The 22,280-nt window shown below is 33.6% G+C and overlaps 1 long non-coding RNA gene across 1 annotated transcript; it reads left to right on the top strand.

The window, feature by feature from the left end:
• Positions 1–12,849: 12,849 nt before the first annotated feature.
• Positions 12,850–13,372, top strand: LOC143631988 (uncharacterized). Its single transcript, XR_013153467.1, has 3 exons — positions 12,850–12,947; positions 13,064–13,123; positions 13,255–13,372. It is a non-coding gene; the product is annotated as an uncharacterized LOC143631988 (long non-coding RNA).
• The last annotated feature ends 8,908 nt before the right edge of the window (positions 13,373–22,280 follow it).

Here is a 22,280-nt window from a genome sequence, read left to right as displayed (position 1 = left end):
TTACTCACACTCTATAAATTGATCCTATAGTAGTCAATCGGAATCGGGTCCTCATGATAACAATATGTTGATTATTCATAGCACCGGTTTTTACACCCTAAGATAATAAACTCATCCTCTCATGTAACAATTTTTATATTTGGATCATTTTGGCTGTTATATATACTAATATACTCTCTCGGCTCTAGATTCATGTTTTCAATTGAATTTTATTCTCATTCACTTGTTTAATCAAATTAGATCTGTTTGGTTTAATTTGCTTATTTATTTAACTAATTATTTATTTTTTGATAAAGCAGTGTTGTTGGTAAAAGATACCAACAAATAACAGTGCCGTTGGGTGAGGCCTCTACCACACTAGCACGAGGCAAAGGTTACTTTTTTCTTATTTATTTTTCTATAAAATGTTTCTTAAAATTACAGAAATGACACTATTTTAATAATTTATAAACAAAATGATTTATCAGGTCCAGTGCTGAGCGGACCGTTCCAAAGCTGATGGGCTGCAGCCTATGTAACGTAGGCTTGACCCAAATAACGAGGCAGTACCTGATCAAGCGATTGCGGATGCTGCTCCTGTTAACGACTCCTCTAGGGACAAAGCGGCTTTTGGCTCTGAGAACTGGACCCAGATGAGGAAATGCTAGCTATCGTGACAAGAAAGAGGCCAGCAAGTATAGAGGCCGGCCCATAGTACATTAGAATACAGAGGAGAACCTGGTGGCTTGGGGCCCAATGAGGAAGGGCCAGGTAAGGTGACAAGAAAGAGGCCAGCAAGGACAGGGGCCCTGGTATAATATGAAGGTGATCTGACGACTCGAATATGAAACTCAACGGTTTAGAGAGAAATAATTCACGTGGTTCTGCTTTAGGTCAACCGAGCAGCATCGTAGAGTGGTAAATGTGTAATTAGACTCTTGCTGACCGGACAGAGATTAAACGAGCTAGAATTTCCCAATGTTTTAATTTAAATGATGACGACTTTGATAGCTATTCCTCACATGTAAAGTTTAGGGTTAGATATGTCAAAGTATTTTAGTTGGCAGATGCTATTTATGTAGTTAGAAGGGTTAGAATTGTAACACATCACAGGTATTTTGTTGTAACATAACACGAAAGACTATCCGGGAATAAACTAAAAGATATATATTGTCCTAAAACATCCTAAAATAACACCAAAGGCCTTGCATTCATGAGACACGCTTGAATAGTAATAAATGTACACTAAAATATGGACTAAACTAAATACGATGCACCCGAAGAAAAGTTTTGTAATCGTGTTTTGAGATAGAATGCACCTAACTATTAAGCTCGCTACAAGAGCTGAAATATATGGAAAGTGTATAAAGCATGGCGATTCCATACCTTCTTTAGCAATCAATATATCGTGTTTGATCTCTTATTTGTTCCGTAACTAATGGTAATCAAAGCCAATTACTGAACTAGAATATTAAGACGAGAGGGTCAACTAAAAACTTTTTTACATTTATTTGTATATACATCAATTACCTTCTTTAACAATCAATGTATCAACCTCTAATTGTATTTTTTGGATCCTATTATCTTGAAATCATCATAATATATATTTTTAACAAAACACTTTTATATGAGTATAAAATAACATGTTTTTTAGTTATATATTATTTTAAATGGTTAAAAAAACCTTATTAAATAAAGTAAATATAATATATAGTACTGTAGTAGTTTAGTATTATCATACTAAAACTACATAAGCAATAAAATATATTTATTATACAATTTTTAAACTTATCCTAATAATAATAAAATATTAAACATTTGAATAAAGAAATGTTAAGTGTCACTTAATTTATTTAAATAAAAAATAAACTAAAACTCTAAAAAAAGCAATAAAAATGAAATAACAAAGTTACCTTGTAACAAGGGGGCTTGCCCCAACAGCCAGGAGCATGATGGATGACCCGAATGTCTCGGGTTTGAATCCTGATTCCGATCGGATTTTACCAGAGCATTAAAACATTTCGTGCCTTCGGAAGGGGTGAGCTAACTGGGTTTTACTGGAAACGCCAAGCCAAACTCGGATGCCAGCGTGGATCCCGATCATGTCAACTTAGTTGGCCTGAGTGGGGTGGCGGGGCGCGACGTGTTCGCGCAATGAGATAGCTTTACTGTGAAAGTCACCGTTCGAAAAACAAACAAAGTTACCTTGTATATATCAATCAAAAGAATTAAAATTTAATTTAATAATAGAACTAAAGTGGTGGCATTCATTCTTTTACCCATCTCGTTCCCTTCCTCTTCAAACTAATATTATACTGTTGTTGTCGGAAAAAACTCCAGCGATGCTATTTTTTTCCTTCTCTCTACACTTTAAATACTCCCCTAGTTCAACCTTTGACGTGGTGGGCAGTGATTGATTGTTGATGGTGGGCACTAACGCATACACACAACACGACACTATGACTGGCGGACGGTGGGCACAAGCCCTAATCAAACAATAATTTTTCGCGGGTCATGGGTTTCATCAAACCCGGATAACCCTTAAACGGGTTATAATATCTCATTTATTTGTATTGTGAAATAACCACTTAATCATCAAAGAATAATTTCCACGGGTTATGGGTCTTGCCAAACCCTAATAGCTCTAAAATGAGTTATAAGATCTTATTTATTGGTAAATACTTTCATCCTCAAACCCTAATTTAATTTATATTCTTTACATGTTCTCCATTGTTGGTTTATCATCTCCCTCGCCGGTTAACTTCTGATACTACCTGCCATCGTCAACTAAATCAGCATCCCCATTTTCATTAGACAAATATTTGTGCTCATGTTTGTTCATTTAAAAAAATCAGCATGTTCGTGTTCGTGTATTTTTGTTCGTTAAAAAACTAAAAAACCTACACATCTTTATTGAAAATACCCAAACGCAAAAAAATATAATAACAAACCAATATATACGTATTAAATTAAAACAAACTACGTTTAAAAATAATATAAATCATCATAAAATAATAAAACGATTAAAAACAAAAACTTAAATAAACTCTTGTAACATGGGAGGATCAAAGTAGTTTTAATAATATATTGATATTAAATGCCAAGATATCAACATGTTATATTCTGGTGGCTGGCTGATACAACCTTCGACTTAAATAGGGCTAGGAGATACACTACTAGATTGAGCAATTGCCACCAAAATTTGCTACCGAAAAGAACGGTAGCAAACTTAGCGACCGATTTAACAAATTTGCTACCGAAAATGCAAATTAGTTGATATGTTGGAGTTTTTGCAATCGTTGGCTAACGGTCGGAGTTTTGGCAACCGTTGGTTAAGCGATCAGAGTTTTTGCAACCGTTAGGCGGTCGGAGTTTTTACAACCGCTAAGCGGTCGGAGTTTTTGCAACCGTTGGTTATGCGGTAGGATTTTTTGCAACCGCTAAGCGGTCGGAGTTTTTACAACCACTAAGCGGTCGGAGTTTTTGCAACCGTTGGTTAAGCGGTCGGAGTTTTTGCAACCGGTCGGAATTTTGCAACTAAGCGATGGCTAAGCGGGAATTTTTCAGGTTGAGAGTTTTTTTTATTTGCGTAGTCATAATGGTAGTAATAGGTAACCAGTCGTCCAATCGTGCATTAGGTTCGTTATGGACTTCGTTTTAAACGAATCGATTTCCAATTGTACATCAACTTAAACAGTTGATGTCGATAGCTTATTTAAGCCTAAATCGGACTTTGTTCTTCACAGTTTCCATTGAGCCCTAAATCATCCACATATTAGGTTTTAATATCCACAAATTCGTCATAGCGCACAGCCTAAATAATCCACATATTACAAATTTCATATCCACAAATTCGTTCAGGTTGATTCGATCGTCACAGCATTCAGGTTGATTCGTTCAGGTTCGTTGTTCTTCTGATTCATTCTTCGTTTACTTTCAATTTGTGCAGATTAACTGTTCAGATTCGTTCGTCAGCTCCGATATCTCTCCACAAATTGAAAGGTTCGTTAATTCATTCCACCATTTCCTTCAATTTACGCACCGATTTAGGTTTATGAGGCCTGTAATGTTAGTTTATCTTTTCAATTTGTGCTAATTAACTGTTTGATGCTGCTGCTGATTCAGTTAGGTTTTACTAAATTTGATCTCAGCATAATTGGAGTCTAGGTTTTACTAAAATTTGATCTCAACTTAATTTGTAAATGTGTGTTTTAATTCTTTTATCTTTTATACTGATTAGGTTTGAATTTTAGGTCAATTCGTTCCACAAAGATTTCATTGACGTGTTTCTCGCTAGATTTAGGTTTGAGTATTTTTCAATTTGTGCTTTGTGTCAGTTCATCCTTTTAATTTGTTCATGATTTAGGTTTATCCATATGTATGAGTGTATGACAAGCTAATTGCATCATTATCTTGTTGAGATTAGTGTGTAAAGGTGATTGCATATGCTAGTTCATCAATTTGTGCAGGTTTTCAATTAAAACAAATGAAAGAGGATTTAGGCGTGTTTAAGTCGTTAATTGCCTGTTGTCTCAAGGTTAAAATTTAAACGGTTTTTGTTTTGTTATATTTAATTATGATGATAACCTGCAACGATTTAATACTATGTATTTGTGAAGATATGATCAGTTATATGTTATGTGTTGTTAGGTTTGGTTTGTGCAGGTTCGAGCGCCAGGGGTAAAATCGTCATGGTTTTACATTCAGCTATGGATTCCAGGCTCACACTTCCTCTGTTCTATTCCTTCTACAGCTAAAGGTTTAATTTATGATTCCTGATTTTATCAATTTATTAAAAATTTGTATCGTTATGTCAATGTTAATATTTTACATGAATTGTGTAATATAAATAAGAATTGTGCAATAATAATATTCCAGGCTCACACTTCCTCTGTTCTATTCCTCTGTTAATATATAAAATACGAACTTTGTACAGTTCACTAAACTATTTTTGTCATATATATACTACTAGATCTCTGTATATACTCTTATGAAAGTGGTTTGAACATACAAGCATAGTTGGCTTCTTTGGTCATTGAATGGGGTTTTGGTTTGTTGCAGGTGAATTAAATGATGATCGTGTGCACCCGAAGTTTCTTCATTCTAATGCAACATGACACCAATGGGCTTTTTGGAGGTGTGACCTAACATTCTTGTTCTTCTAATCTTTCAAAATCCAAGTTATTATATGACATTTTAATGTTATTTTCCAGAGTTAACACTAACAATGTACTTGTATTTTATTGCAGCAATTGCTGAACTTTTGGATAAAGCTGTTGTTGAGGTAAGTAACTATCAGTCTTTGACATCAAGTGTTTTATAAGTAGTTTTTGTGTGATACACTTTAAATCTTATACTCAGTTCTAGAATATTAGTGGCTGCATTTCTATTATCTTGTGTTTTGATATATGGGTGAAACATTGCGTTGCGTTGCTTCTTCTTCTTCTTTTTTTTTGAAACGGCCATTTGGAACGTTGAACACCTGATCATCTCCATTCCACCCTTAGGAGGAAACCATTGCATTGCTAATTATCTTGTGTTTGACATTATTGTAGTTAACCTCACATAATAGATCAACAATGTGGCAACTTTTGTGAAGGTTGATAGAGTTTACAGCAAAAGAGAAAATTCTCTTGCGTATAATGATAGTTATAACCAATGTTTTGAAAACCGGACCTGACTGGTCGGTCAGGGCGGTTGAACCGGGAACCGGCTTGGACAATGGTCCAGCTCAGTACATTTGAACCAATTCTGATCAAACCATGCGATTTTTTATTGAACCGGGTTGAACCTTGGTTCAGAAGACCGTTTCGAACTCTGGTCTGAATGTAATAACACAAGAAAGTTAACTATCTGATCTGGGGAGCCATATGTTTCTCTTTTCTTTGGGTTTAAACTTAAATGCCTTTGTTATTTTAACTATATTTATTGTATCCATGTGATTTTTTTATTTCCTTTCTTCTTTGTTAAAACAATTTATATTTCTAGTTTTCTGAATAATATTTTTTTGTATTTGATGAAGGAAACCAGATAGTTATATGAGTGAAAGAAACGGCTTATAAATTTGCAGTAAAAGATTGAATCTCATTTCCTATGTACAAAAGTTAAGAAAAGTTAATATAAGTATTAGAGACTTTTTACCCCAAGATTGATTGATTAGTCATCATGACTTGAAGCGGGTTCAAAAGATCAACTTTATGAGGTTTTTACTATCTATTACCATATGTATTACCCGAAAGTAGATTGATAAAAATGAGTGGATAGCTAGGAACACTAAGGTACACAAAGGATTCGTAATAGAGATTATGTAAGTGTATTTCTGTGTATAAAAAGAATTAGGGGCTTAAAATTGGTAGAAATGATCAAGGAGTACTTCCCAGATTCCGATTATATATTATTTATGACATCATTATGTTCTAACATCCGATCCAACCTTTGACTTGGTTCGACCTGTGACCCGGTAAGACGTTCGGGTCGATGTCCAGTCCGGTTCTAAAAACATTGTTCATAACCATTGATCTCAATATGTTAAAAGTACCTGATAAGATGGCCGATATAACTTAAAACTGAAATGAGGTATATTGTTATCTTAGGCTGTAACCACTTATCTCAGTTTGTTAGTGGGAGTTTTATCAGTTTTCATTCATACATTGAATCATTGAATCATTGGGCAACCATTTTTTTTACATACGCATTATATAACTAAAAACAGAAATGAGGTAAAATGAGGATAATGCTTGCATATTGTCATTTAAGAAATCTGTTTCTTAATTAGGAAGACTTGTGAAACGGTGATGACTTAATATGATTGTTGGGAGAACTTAACGGGGTACAAAGAAAAGTGGCACATCTGCATGTGGAACTTTAAGGTCGGAAGGTAAGTTAGTTCATCTTTGTTCTTTAAATTGAATTCTTATAATTTTAATTATACATTTTAGGTTCGAAATGTGTTACTTGTTGTAGAAAATTGTACTAAATAAATTGATTTATTTGTACTTTTTGAAATTTCAGGTAGAAATGAACATCTCTCACTTGACACATGTGAGTGAAATGGAGAAATAGATAGAAACTTTAGCAAGGATCACTACTATATTAAAAGATGTCATGAAGAATAAGGTAATATATTGGTGGTTAAACTTTTGATTTGTTTATGATAAATGGGCTGATTATGGGTCACAGTTTGTCTTTGCGTGTCAACTGTGTTAAAACAAAATAAGTCAAATAAGTAGAAGTCAAGGCCTTTAAACGGGCCGAACAAACACAAACAATGCATGCTTCGCTTATTTCATTTTCAGACCTCATGTATGTGACAGAGTAACATCACAAATACGATTTCAAATTGAAAGCTAATTTAGGCCAAGTTTCAGATGCTATTGCTGTAAATCTGCACACAAATATTATTACTCTTTTTATCATCATTTTTAATGTTCATTCTTTATAACTTGTTATTTTTGTTGTGTTTCTTTATGTTGATCGCAACAAAGAAGCATTTAAGTTATAGAGGGTGGATAACTTAGATGGAAAAGTGGATAAACAAGTGGAGATATGAAAATTAATTAAAACCAAGGTACATTTGTTAGGCAAAAACATGGTCTAAACTAAACAAACTACAAATTTGGTGAAACTATTGTGAATGTGTTTTTATCCCAGAAAAAGATGATAATATACATAATTAACGTGTTTTTCTCGCAGTTTTGGAGTGTAAACGGTCAAGAAAAGACTCTTCTCAAAGTCATACATTGGAGGATGTTATATCTTCTGGTATAATTACCCGAGGGAAGATCAAGGAAGAAAGCCTTATTGAGACATGGTTTGGAAAACAAAGTGTTGAGGTATCACTCACATTATCTGATTTTATTTATATTTTTTTTAAGAATTAGATCTAGATTTAAGAGAATTAGGTCATATCTACATTGAGTTGCAGGACGAACGGAATTCAGCTACCTCACATGTGAAAAATGATGATTTCATCACTCAAATTTATGCTTCTTAGGTTACTTTTAATCATTAATTTAGTTATTTAGTAGTATTTAATAAATGTTTGGACTCATGTATTTGGACTGATAGTTTGGTCTCATGGTTTTCAGTTGCAAAGCTTATGAAGGAAGCACCTATTTTGTTCTATTCTTTGCAATCTTTCAGAGAACTTTTGGTTCTGAAGGTGTGTTTCAACTTTCAACTCATATGCTATATTTTAAACCCCTTATAGAGTTTATAGGTTTGGCCTAATGTGTGATGGTGGTATGTAATAATGTGTTAGTATGTGTTTGGCAGGTATTTGCTTTCCATCTTAACTAATCGGATGACTAGTTGGTCCTAAAAGTTGCTCGTATGTAACTGGATATAGAAGAATGTAATTGGCTGATATGTAGAAGAATGCTAGAATAACAATTTTTTTAAATGTGTTTATACATCTTTAATAACATTTTGTTAATATTGAAGGTCTATGATAGAAATTTTTAGTTTGATTAATTTGTGTATATGATTATGCATGTGTGTGTAAACTTTCGTTATGCTTTTGGGAAAAATAAATAAATTTGAGTGCATGCGACCAAAAAGTGGTCGCAAAAGATGTTGGCGGTCGCAACAGCGGTAGCAAGATTTCCGACTGCTGCAGCGGTAGCAAAGTTTCCGACTGCTGCACCGGTAGCAAAGTTTGTGACAGCAGCAAGTGGTCGCAAGAATTCCGATCGTAGCATTGGTAGCAATATTTGTGATGACAGATTCAGTCGCAAATAAAAAGTTGGTCGCAAGACAGTTGCAAATGACCATTTGCGACGTGTGTTTTTCCGACCGCATTTTTGGTTGCAAAACAGTCGCAACAACCCATTTGCGACCGTTTTGCGACCGGAATGGTGGTCGCAAATGCCTTGTTTTCTAGTAGTGATACATCGCGATCTCATTCCTCTCGAAATTATCAGTTTATCTTAATTTCTCATTTTTCATTGTAACGTTTGAAATAATCAACAAAGGAAAATCCCCGATGTAAGCAAATTTTCTGTGTATTGTTTTTGAAAATCATCTTTTCACTTTGTTCTACCATTTTCTGTGTTAAAAATTATTCATTACTCACTCTATAAACTGATCTTTTTGCAGTCAATCGGAATCGGATCATAACATGTTGATTGTTCATAGCTCCGGATATTGCAGCCTAAGGTAAACAACTCATATATCAATTTTTGTTGCTTCTCATGTATTTATTATATATACTTGATTTTGATTCCGGTTGTCTTAAAACTTTGATTTCTAAAAACTAAATGAATTTATGTTAAAGATTTATTTATATCTTTCTCATTTAGGGTTTCAAGGGGTTCAGAAAGGGAACAATCTGGTTCATCAATGATAGAGAATAACAATCTGGTATACCCTTTATCTTGGTCAATATTACCTACCTTCTGGTTTAAATCCTTTAGTGTTTTCTAACTGATCTGTAATAATCCAGAGTACCGAGAAACGAGGTGTATGTTTTGGCAAGTCTGGTATTCATGGGTGGTGCCTGTTTGCAAGGAGGAAGTTCTTGGAAGGAGAGATGGTACTTGCATCAATCCTTAATTAAAACTACCAATGAAATTTTCAAGAAATAAAGAATGTTCAAATCATTTTGAAATAATTTATATAAATTCTCAATTTTTCATGTAGGTGCTCGAATATCGTGGCGAGCAAGTGAGGCGTCGCGTGGTGGATTTAAGAGAAATAAGATACCGGTCCAAAGGCAAGGATTGTTATGTGAGTCAGCTTTATCTAATCTCAAATAATTTAAATATCTAATGTAACAAAAAGTTATAAATCTATATGATATATATTATGTTTTAATTTTTATGTGACAAGGAGTTTTTGTTGTGAGTTAACACTTTTTTCTGCAGCTTTTTAAGGCCAGTGACAACCTTGTAATCGACCCTACAAATAAGGGAAATATAGTGAGAATAATAAATCATTCGGTATGCTTACAAAATATAAGTCTCACGTCTTGCAAATATTATTTTGGTTACTAATTATAGGCCCTTTTTTCATTGCAGTGCATCCCAAATTATTATGCAAGGATTTTGAGCATGGGTGCAAGTGAGAGCAGAATAGTTCTCATAGCCAATACTGACGTATCAGCTTGCGATGAGTTAACGCATGTCTTTTTCCACTCACGGGTTCATTTGTTTAGCTCATATTCGTTCGGTTAGCTAATATTTTGAACCTTTTTGTGATAGATATGATTACAAGTTTGATCAAGATGAGCAGGATCATCGAACAAAAAGGTACCGTGTTTATGTAGAGCTCCGAACTATCGATATTTCATGAATTAGTTTTGATACCAACAACATGCCATTTTTATACACAAGATCTATACACCGAGAATGTGGCATTAGAAGAACTTACAAGTTACAAGTCTTATTGCTGTAGATCTAATAATCTTTCTCTTGTTTTAAGTGTGAATATGAAATGTTAAAATTTATTCAATAATACTCACTCTATAAACTGATCTTTTTGCAGTCAATCATAATTGGATCATAACATGTTGATAGTTCATAGCGCCAGTTATTGCAGCCTAAGGTAGTAAACTCCAGTTTCTCATATATTTATATATAACTGATTTTGATTCCCATTGTCTTTAAACTTTGATTTCTATAAGTTAAATGAATCTTTCCTTCCACCTTCAGATAAAGACCAGGTTCGGTTTGTATCATGAAAATGGCGCCGATTGAATGCACAATACCAAACAGAATTCTTAATGTAGGCTGGACAGAGATTAAATGAGGTGGAATTTCCCAAGATTGCAAATGATGACTTTGTTAGATATGAATTTCTCACATGTAAAGCTTAGGATTAGATATGCCAAAGAGTCAAAGTTATCTGTGTTATAATTAGAAGGGATAGAATTGTAACACATCACAAGTTGTTAAGTGATGTCGTTTAGAGATTATCGATATGTATAAATAGGATACATCGATCAACTCGTTACTTGGCATTCCAATTATTGTTGTTTGTTCAATTCTTGATTCTTGTTATCATTTTGATTATGTTTATTTGATCAATCCTGGGAAATAAATGGTATCAGATCGAGAAAGGCTTAAATCAATCAAGCATCAATTACTGGGAACCTGATTATGAAATCGATAATCAGCCCACGTGTATCTCTCTTACCTAAAAAATATATTCAGCCCGTATCTTATGATTTTGTTTTTAGATGCTTGATGTGTAATAATTGATTCAGATGTTAGATTCTAAACCTATAGTTTAGATTTTTTGAAGTTGAACTGATTTGGAGTCGGATTAGATTTTAGTTCCGCGAGTAATAGATTGCTAGTATGGAAATTTTCACTTGGAGTTATCATCATTGTTTAACCTTCTTATTTACTATATTTTTGTCAGGAATGTCCTGTCTTGTTTGTTCGAAATGGATCGTGTTTTTTTCTGTGTTACTATCTCATAGCGGAAATGTGTTTTGATATGCAATTGTGGTATGAGAAAATTGAGTATGATCATGAATAATTCATTGAATGTTCCAGGTGGGCTTTATTGGGCCGGGTGAGATTTCTATCTGGCGTATTATGTAGAGAAGATATAAATTATAAAGACCGGTTTTGCTGTTTGTTCGATTCGGTTTATTCATTCAGTTTTATTATATATTTATTAATTATCACTTTGTTTGCCTAACGATTTTCATTTTATATTAGGCCATCAAACTTTTTATCTTCATATTATGCTTCTATAGTTATATCTTACTTTATCTATTACTTTGTTAATGTTAATTTAACTTTTATATTTCATATAATTACAAGTGATAAATTTTTGATTCATTATATTATTTCATATGAATAACTTATCACTTGCAAAAAAATTTAAAATCGATCATTAATGGTTCATTCAACCATTTTAATTAATTATTATAAACACTTTAAACATTTTATAAATTAATCTCAATAATTGTTTAAAATAAATATTTAACTTGCATGTGTTAGTTAATTAATAGTTCAACAAATCATTATAAATTTGTATTTGTTATTTTGTAATGAATAGGTTCAAAACAGAAAAAACTTGTAGAGAGTAATGTTGAAATATCGTATTTCTATTATTGAAATATAATGTCGATTGGTGTAGTAAATTGTGCATTTGAAATTAAATTTAGTTTTTTTGTTTTTATAATGTGATCCGACCCAACTCAAAATTTACTTGCCATTAAGAGGTAAATTAACAACCGAGCCGTACAAACTTCGCCCCCCATAAATAAATTTTTGGGTCCGCCGCCGGTTGTAGCCTAAAGTAAAAAAAAATATTTCAAATCGGGGGTTCTGTGAACCCCTATTATGGTTTGGTTAAATAACAAATGTATATCTTAACCGTTGCAATGGTTGTTCCATTGTAATACCTGCCAAAACTCTAGAAGTAGGGTTTATCCATTGTAATTACAAGACACCAAGTTATAATGCCATTGATTGTTGCATATGTTTATTCAGTTGTATACACATACACAAATTCACAAATCCGTTGCTTTATCGATTGTCAATTCTAGTCGTTTTTTTATTCAACTGTATACACACACAAAATCACAAATTTTGTTGTTTTATCCATTCTAATATGTTGGTTTTCTAAAAAGCTGTCAGGCCGACCGAATAGGAGTGCACGTGTCTGGATGTGAGTGGCAGTATAAACGGCCACCTAGCATTATAATTAGTCGACTGTCAGTTCTAATATTTTGGAACCCATAGTTTAAAAAATGGCTGTTTTGGGAATTATAGAAAAGGGGACCAGTCAAGGAATATACTTGGTCAAAAAGATCATTTTAATAATAATGATATTAAATGCCAAGATATCAACATGTTGTTGATACTCTGGTGGCTGATACAACCTTCGACTTAAATAGTGGCAGAGATACACCGCGATTTCATTCCTCTCGAAATTATCAGTTTATCTTAATTTCTCATTTTTCATTCATCTGCTGTAATGTTTGAAATCATCAACCCAGGAAAATCCTTGAGGTAAGCAAATTTTTCGTGTATCGTTTCTGAAAATCATCTTTCTCTTTCTCTTTGTTATGATGTTTTCTATGTTAAAATTTATTGATTACTCACTCTATAAATTGATCCTTTTGCAGTCAATCTGAATCGGATCATAACATGTTGATCGTTCATAGCTCCGGATATTGCAGCCTAAGGTAAACAGCTCATATATATGGTTTTTGTTGCTTCTCATGTATTTATTATATATACTTGATTTTGATTCCGGTTGTCTTAAAACTTTGATATCTAAAAACTAAATGAATTTATGTATATCTTTCTCATTTAGGGTTTCAAGGGGTTTAGAAAGGGAACAATCTGGTTCATCAATGATAGAGAATAACAATCTGGTAGATCACACTAAAATGTTGTTTTCTTACATTATTATTCTTGGATTTATGGCTACTCATTTTTTTAAAAATCTTCGTTTTCAGACCGCTGTAAAAGATGCAATATTTCATAGGCTAATGGGCCCTATCCAACATAGCATACATGAAATAGATGCCTTATACTCCCAAAGAGTAAGAGTCATTTTGTTTAATTAATGTGAAAAAGGATTTCAAATTTTATTTTATAAGTGTTACTAATTCTAGGATGAAGTATATATTAATGTATTTCAATAGTGTGACAGAAGAACTGAAGAAGCAAATGATTTAGCTTGTTTGTTATTTGCAGGAAATTGAAGATTTGAAAAATTTCTCTTCATTAAAGGAAAATCTTGCACGGGTGCAGGTATACCCTTTATCTTGGTCAATATAACCTTCTGGTCGTTTAGGGTTTTCTAATTGATTTGTCATAATCCAGAGTACCGAGAAACGCCGTGTATGTTTTGCCAAGTCTGGTATTCATGGCTGGGGCATGTTTGCAAGGAGGAAGATCCTGGAAGAGAGATGGTACTTGCATAAATCCTTAATAAAAACTACCCATGAAATTTTCATGAAATAAAAAATGTTTAATCATTTTGGATAATTGATTTATATAAATCTCAATTTTTCATGTAGGTGCTCGAATATCGTGGCGAGCAAGTGAGGCGTCGCTTGGTGGATTTAAGAGAAGTAAGATACCGGTCCAAAGGCAAGGCTTGTTATGTGAGTCAGCTTTATCTGATCTCAAATAATTCAAATATCTAATGTAACAAAAAGTTAAAAATCTATATGATATATATGTTATGTTTTAATTTCTATGTGACAAGGAGTTTTGTCGTGAGTTCACACTTTTTTCTGCAGCTTTTTAAGGCCAGTGACAACCTTGTAATCCACCCTACAAATAAGGGAAATATAGCGAGATCAATAAATCATTCGGTATGGTTACAAAATATAAGTGTCACATCTTGCAAATATTATTTTGGTTATTAATTATAGGCCCTTTTCCATTGCAGTGCATCCCAAATTACTATGCAAGGATTTTGAGCATGGGTGCAAGTGAGAGCAGAATAGTTCTCATAGCCAATACTGGCGTATCAGCTTGTGATGAGTTAACGTATGTCTTTTTCCACTCACGGGTTCATTTGTTTAGCTCATATCCGCTCGGTTAGCTAATATTTTGAACCTTTTTGTGACAGGTATGATTACAAGTTTGATCAAGATGAGCAGGATGATCGAACAAAAGGTACCGTGTTTATGTAGAGCTCCCAACTGTCGATATTTCATGAATTAGTTTTGATACCAACAACATGCCATTTTTATACACAAGATCTATACACCAAGAATGTGGCATTAGAAGAACTTACAAGTTACAAGTCTTATTGCTATAGATCTAATAATCTTTCTCTTGTTTTAAGTGTGAATATGGAATGTTAAAATTTATTCATTAATACTCACTCTATAAACTGATAGTTCATAGCGCCAGTTACTGCAGCCTAAGGTATTAAACTCCAGTTTCTCATATATTTATATATAATTGACTTTGATTCCCGTTGTCTTTAAAGTTTGATTTCTATAAGTTAAATGAATCTTTCCTTCCACCTTCAGATAAAGACTAGGTTCGGTTTATATCATGAAAATGGCGCCGATTGAATGCACAATACCAAACAGAATTCGTAATGTAGGCTGGACAGAGATTAAATGAGGTGGAATTTCCCAAGATTGCAAATGATGACTTTGTTAGATATGAATTTCTCACATGTAAAGCTTAGGATTAGATATGCCAAAGAGTCAAAGTTATCTGTGTTATAATTAGAAGGGATAGAATTGTAACACATCACAAGTTGTTAAGTGATGTCGTTTAGAGATTATCGATATGTATAAATAGGATACATCTATCAACTCATTACTTGGCACTCCAATTATTGTTGTTTGTTCAATTCTTGATTCTTGTTATCATTTTGATTATGTTTATTTGATCAATCCTGGGAAATAAATGGTATCAGATCGTGAAAGGCTTAAATTAATCAAGAATCAATTACTGGGAACCTGATTATGAAATTGATAATCTTGAATCTTCCCTTACAAGAATTTATTCCTGTTGCTGAATTGTTCAATATGTTTTTTTTTTCTTTTTCTAAATCCAAATTTTTTGGGGGATATCAAAGACAAGAAATCGTTTTGTCAGAGAAATTGGCAATTCTGAAATAAAAGAAACAATCAGTCAAGAATCAAAAACACTCACAGTAGGTGTGAGCATTTGATTAGTTTGTGTTAATTAAAAACTCCCACCGTGGGTGTGAACATTAGTTTTGTTAATATTATGTTAGTAAGTCACTTTAATTTGTTTGTGATATTTCTTTATCTTGGTTTTGCAGGAAACTTTAGCACATTTGTAGATGGAATGCTGAATGATGTATGTTTACTTTTTAATTTCATTTTAGGTTCTTACTAATTTGATTATGTGGGATTTGGATCTGCTTCATTCAGGAACCAACAGGCAATAGAAAGATATGGTGGACTCAAAACTTCTTATTATTGTCTCACCCTCCCTTTTAAGATGCTAACATAATTTAATTTTTCTTTGACAGGATGCTCAAAGTGAAATTAATGATATAAACGATGAGGAATTCTAGATTGTTAATATTGTAGGAAAGTGGCTCGGAAGTAGGCAAATTCAATGCAGTTGGGCTGCAAAGGGTGCCAGATCAGATGAAAACAGAGGCCAGACACTAAAAATGTTGTCAAACTGACAAACGGATCATCAGGTTAGCGCATTACGAACTGATATACAATTTTTATAAATAGTTCATGATATCATTGTGACATTCACTATACATTCAGACAATGATAGAGAAAAGGTCAATGAAGATACTCCAGAAAATAATCCTCAATAGAATCCGAGACATCTGTTAGCACCTCAACGCCTCTACCACTGCCAGCTGCTAAAAAAAATATTGAATCTTGTGGCTTATGAAAGACAACTAAAATGGCTGGTCTGATAATGCGTATGTAGGAGTAGGAGTACCACGTGTATCTCTCTTACCTAAAAAATATATTCAACCCGTATCTTATGATTTTGTTTTTAGATGCTTGATGTGTAATAATTGATTCAGATGTTAGATTCTATCTGGCGTATTATGTAGAGAAGATACAAATTATAAAGACCGGTTTTGCTGTTTGTTCGATTCGGTTTATTCATTCAGTTTTAATAATACAGATACAACCATAATTGAATCAGAAAGTTTATTTATCAACAATATCAAAATCAAGCCATTAGTTTCTTAATCAGCTATCAAAAAATAATGTTATCATACTCGCTCTTAGGACCAAGGAACCTGTGATTATCGAAGGTATGATTGAAGAAACGCAATTGGAGCATGAAGAGAAGATTATTGTTAGGGAGGGATGATTGAGAATGCACCTCTTGTCACAATTCCACCACTCAATCACTGATCTTAATTAGGCAGTCTATCAGGATTGAGTCATAACATGTCCATAGTTCATAGTGGTCATAAGATTCTAGTCAGGATATATTAATCCTTTATTATTTGCGCTAAGACATCTTTTATGTTTTATGTGTGAAATTGCATAAGGATTTTAATTAAGACTTAGGTATAAAATTTTTAAATATCTCAAGCATTTCTTATATTTTTATATATACTTGATTTATTCTAGTTGTCTTGAAAGAAGATTTTCTTTTGTTATCATATATATATATAAGCATTAGTGATGTTTTCTATATATGAACAAACTAATAGTGAGTATTATCTAAACAAATATTTGTTATTGAAGACAACATTAGCACAAGTTTGTAAAACATATCTTAATTTTCACCTTTCTTTATCAATCTAACATTTGTTAAGAATAGTAAAAATCTAGAAGATAACACGTAAGACTGTAAGAGAAACTATAGATATTGTTATAAAACAACCTTAAAAAGATCAAGGCCGCACCCATGAAACACACTCGAATAGTAATCAACACTAAAACTTAGAATACGGCAATACGGTAATGATGATGCCCCCGATAAAAGAAGAAAAAATGTGCATCTGTAATCGAGTTTTTTAATATAGAATTTTTAAGCTCGCTACAAGAACTGTAATATATTGAGCCGCCGCATGGAGTTAGTGTTTTCTTTATTTCTTTGGATGTTATAAATTCTATTTTTAACTACATTTTAAAAAAATTGAATGATATCAATAATGATTTGTTTTTCTTGTTGTAATGTATTAACATATGTTATATTGTATATAGTATTTAACTGTAAAGTATCATATTACATCATATCATACTTTATAATATCATATCAAATTCTATTATATTATATTATATCATATCATATTAGTTTTCATCATATCATAACATTTTACAAAATCAATGATATTAATGACAAAATGTAAATATTTTGATATTCTCATTGAGTTACTCCATTTTTGCTTATTTAGAAAACAAAATTGTTTTGACCAAAAGTGTATTTGTTGGGACCAATTTGAAATACCATTCTATTTAAATAGGGTTGTGGTCACAAAATTATTGAGATACGAATTGAACCCTTCTATTACTCATCGTTCTATCATTCATTTCATGTTTCAACATCCGCGGCTGGAATGTATGAATATGTTCACCCTAACCCAGGAATATCTTTGATGCAAGTGCTAGTTTATTCCAACTTTCTATCATCTTTTGTTTTTCACTTTTGCTACTTGCATGTAATCCTAATACAAAATTGTTTCATTCCTAATAGGGATCGGGTCATAACATGTTGATTTTTCATAGCGCATACAGAAGCGTACTCAAGTTTATTAATTGCGAAACTTAAGTGTTTTGCATCTACTCGGGGTTGGTATGGACACCATGATATTCACAAACTGCGACGAACGTTTCCTGAAGAAACACTAGGTGACCCCGGGCAGATTACGGATAATCTGGGGGTTAAATAGATGTTTCCCACGAGGGTTAGTTCCGGCAAAGATGGTTGTTCTTCTGATGACCTGCAAAACAGACACCGTGAGCTCGTCACTGAGAAGGGGGGGTACCTCCTTGTGACCACCCTCCGGCGTGAGAATCAGACTAGATTGCTCTTGAATATAAGTGTATATTAAGAGAAATGACTAGAGCAGATATCAGATAATATATGAAGATATAAGATGATGATACCGTTCCAAGGTGTTGGAGTATTTATAGCCGAAGGTAGGTTTCCAAGCAGGTACAGCCGGCCGAGTAGTATTCCTGTTTTGCCAACTGTGGGCTACGCACGTGCCATGCTGGTGGTTGGTGGGTAGGCAGCGGCTGATAGTGACCAGGCCGGCTGTGTACTATTCCTGTTCCACCAACTGCAGGCTATGCACGTCCTCCGACAGGTTGGTGAGTAGGCAGCGGCTGATAGTGACATACAGTACAAGAGCGTGCTGCTCGTCATACTGTTGTCAGTGAGTTGTCGTATCTTTGGTCAGATCTTTTGTCCATACCTCGTCAGGTATAGTACAAAAGATCCTCCAGTATCGTACGGACTGGCTCATTTGTGCAGGAGTGTTCCCGGCTTGCTCACTCCTTCTTCAGGTGACATTACTGAATTATTTAAGAGTTAAGTGCCTTGTGCGTGTAGCCTTGCTGCGCGGGTAGCCTTCCCTGATGGCTAGTATCCGTTGCTGCGGGAACAGGCGGAATACGTCGACCATTGGGAGGCTTTTCCTGCGGGAACAGCTTGCGTACTGCGCTTAAGGACGTCACGTCTCTGAGCATGGTGGGTCCTGCGGATCCAGTTGGTTTCTGCGCAGACGTCTCTTCAAGGTGAGTCTTGCGAGTTTAGCCTTTGCGCAGACGTCCCTGTTGAAGGTGAGTCTTGCGGGTTCAATTGCGCAGACGTCCCTCTTTGAGGTGAGTCTTGCGGGTCCAACTGGGCTCTGCTGGGACCTACCTCTTCATTTCCGATTCTTGACATCTTGACACTCGCAGGGTGTGATACGAGGGGACGCATTTGCATCTCCAGTAACTCTATCCAGAAGTTATTATTGATAAGATTCAATAACCCGTGGGCCTCAATATATATTAGTACCCCGAACCTAGTTTCTTTTAGTTATGTTTATAGAGTATGTGAAAGTCTAATGTCTAAAGTCTCATTATGTAAACAAAGATATTTTTGATGTGTTGAAAGGTTGTAACCCTAATATCACACCTATTCGTGATCTATATAAACACGTCATATTTAATAATATTCGCGTATGTTTATGTTTTAGTGTTTTGTATATAAGGTTATTTGCATTTTGTATGTTTGAATTTTGAATTATGAGGTTCCAGTTTTTCATATTGTACATTCAAATTTGAAAAGATGGTAATTGTAATGTATATAAAATCAAAGGTGGACAAAAAAAATCCCTGTATGGAATTGAATCCAGATCTTATTTATGTTGGATTGAACTTTTATAAAAACTGGTTAAACTTAAATTGAACCTGTTTAAAACACAGTTTCAAACCATTAAAACCTGATTCTTTCCCCTAAAAAAAACAAATTTAACCGAATTTGGCCATGTTTCAACCCAAACTTGTTTGGGCACCTAACCGAATTTGTGGATTTCTAGATTAATCTACTAATGTAATAAAACAAAAGACTTTTTGGACAGGTGTAATTCTCACAACAGCCTTCCTCTTTGTTTTTACTTTCTATTATTGTGACATCTGGCTTCACCACAGGGAGGAACACAACAGTTTCAAACCAATGAGATTAATTAGAACGTTTTTTTTTTCATAAAAGAAGGAACCCTCTACAAATCAGTTTCTACAGGCATCAACACACCATTTTAATTTGAATATGAAGATGAAAACGTACACAAACTTATCTTGATCACGCACAAGATTAGGGAAGAAATTTTCAATCGAATCACACCTCTTCTATCGGCAAGGTACTTCACGTTAATAAATTTCAATTATCTACTTCTTAATTTCGACCGGTTCACAAGGTTTTGTTTGATCGATTTTGAGCAACTTTCCCAGTGAAATTGAGGCCATGTATGTGCGTCTTCTCAACAACTACCGTCAATCGGATTCGGTAAAAATTGCTCTTCTTCCGTGAGTTCCCCCTGCACTAACCCTCTCAATTTGATTTTAATCGTTACTTTGATCCATGTACCTGTATTAGGTTTTATTTTACAGTTGACGGTGGTTGACTACCGTTTCGTCATGAGAACACTGTTTCCGTCCGGCTGTAGACCCTAACTAGGAATTGGTTCGAAAAGTTGGTCCTGGTGGACTTCATTTTGTTGCACTTGATTCGGTTAGTCAAGTGTTTCTCATGGTAAGTTATTTCATTCTGAACTTTGTGTATTTGATCTCAAAAGAATATATAGTGTATTCTTATTAAAATTGTCAATTTATTCATTGAATATGTGATACATAAAGTTGTAACATGAGTAGATGATACAAATTATGCTTGTAAAATGATTTTAGGTAATTGGTTTTGGGTACATATAAACCTGAAAAATTGAATTTTCTTTTTTCTGCAGATTAAAATTGAAGCCTTTTATATCACCTAATCAGGCCACTGTATGTCAAACATAATTCTCATTTATTGTATGTGTATATTAATTTGTTAGTTTCATCATTGATTTGTAAAAATACAAGAAGTTCTTTTTTGAAAGATTTTAAAGTTATATTCACATGCTATCTTACGTGCCCATATTCATTAGCTACATTTATTCAGAGTCATAGGTTTTTGTCAATTATTATATGATAAATTAAACATTTTGTATTTATATGATAATATTACATCAAAATTTATATATTTTGTATTTTAATAGGATCATGGATATCATTTTAGGCTGACCAAATTCTCAGTTTATTTATCCTTCCTTTCTTTCATTCGATTCAAATATAATGTTTGGACTTTTGAAGTTGGAAAACAATATGGTTCAGAATCCAAACTTTTTATCTGGATGTAGTGAATGCTAGATCCAGTGGTTACATATTTTAATCCAAGCTGATCCGTTTCAACCGCCCTATAAGAAGTTTCCGCCAAAAGTATAACTTTTGATACGTGTAGGGTTCATACGAAAAACTTTCCAATTATTTTTTAGTAATTCACTTGTCAAATTTGGTTTAAAAAATTGGATTATTTCATCACTAATCTAATTCTTTCAATATGGGGTTTTGTTTGTTTCTTATGGTTTATCCATGCTTCTAGCTTTTTGTGAATCAAATTAAATGTGAAACTGATGTGATTGGATTTTATGTATGAATTGATTTAGGAATCGGTGAGTACATTTTTTAAAATGATTTGACTTTTAGCATTTATGTATAAATTACCCTTGGTTAGCTATGATGTTCATGGGGTTCAACCATCTGTTGGTCTAATTTTAACTTTGGGTTGATGTGATCAGTTTCCTATAAAGAACAACAGTGGAGAAAGCTTTGTGGTCACCGGTGCAAATCCACCTTTTTCGTGATGAACATGGTCGATTACAAGGGGCTGTGTGCATCCGGCGATTTAAGTTCCTATCAAGTAACACAATTTAACTTAATTTCAATCTTCATCCAATTTGGTTAGAAAAAAGTTAGGCGCACATAAATTTATAGTTTATAGTTTTGTGTAATTTATAGCTTTAAAGGTGAACATGAAAATGAAACACATGAGCTTATGAAGACCGCATATTTCAAAGCACTCCAATGGGACAACATCATAGTTCATTTTTGTGGGAAAGCTATTTAATGCAGGTTAGTGTAGTTCTATTTATTGTTTGATATCACAGACTTGTGTTTTAGAGATCAAAACTCCTTTTTCAGCATCAATAGAACCAAGTTGGTTTAATGATTATAGTTTATTGATACATTATCTGTATCTTGTCCAACTGAAACTTTGAAAGTAGCAAATAAGCTATTGATTCTTTATTTTCAAAAGAAATTTGGATTATGTTTGGACTATATATTTTTGGTAAAAAAAAGAAAGATTACTTGGTCC

This window comes from Bidens hawaiensis, unplaced genomic scaffold, assembly GCF_021521415.1.
Source record: "Bidens hawaiensis isolate Kalapana, Puna unplaced genomic scaffold, B.hawaiensis_p1.1 tig00000512_1, whole genome shotgun sequence".
NCBI classification, from domain to species: Eukaryota; Viridiplantae; Streptophyta; class Magnoliopsida; order Asterales; family Asteraceae; genus Bidens; species Bidens hawaiensis.
Note: the sequence above shows the minus strand (reverse complement) of the source record. Positions and strands in the feature narration are given on the sequence as shown.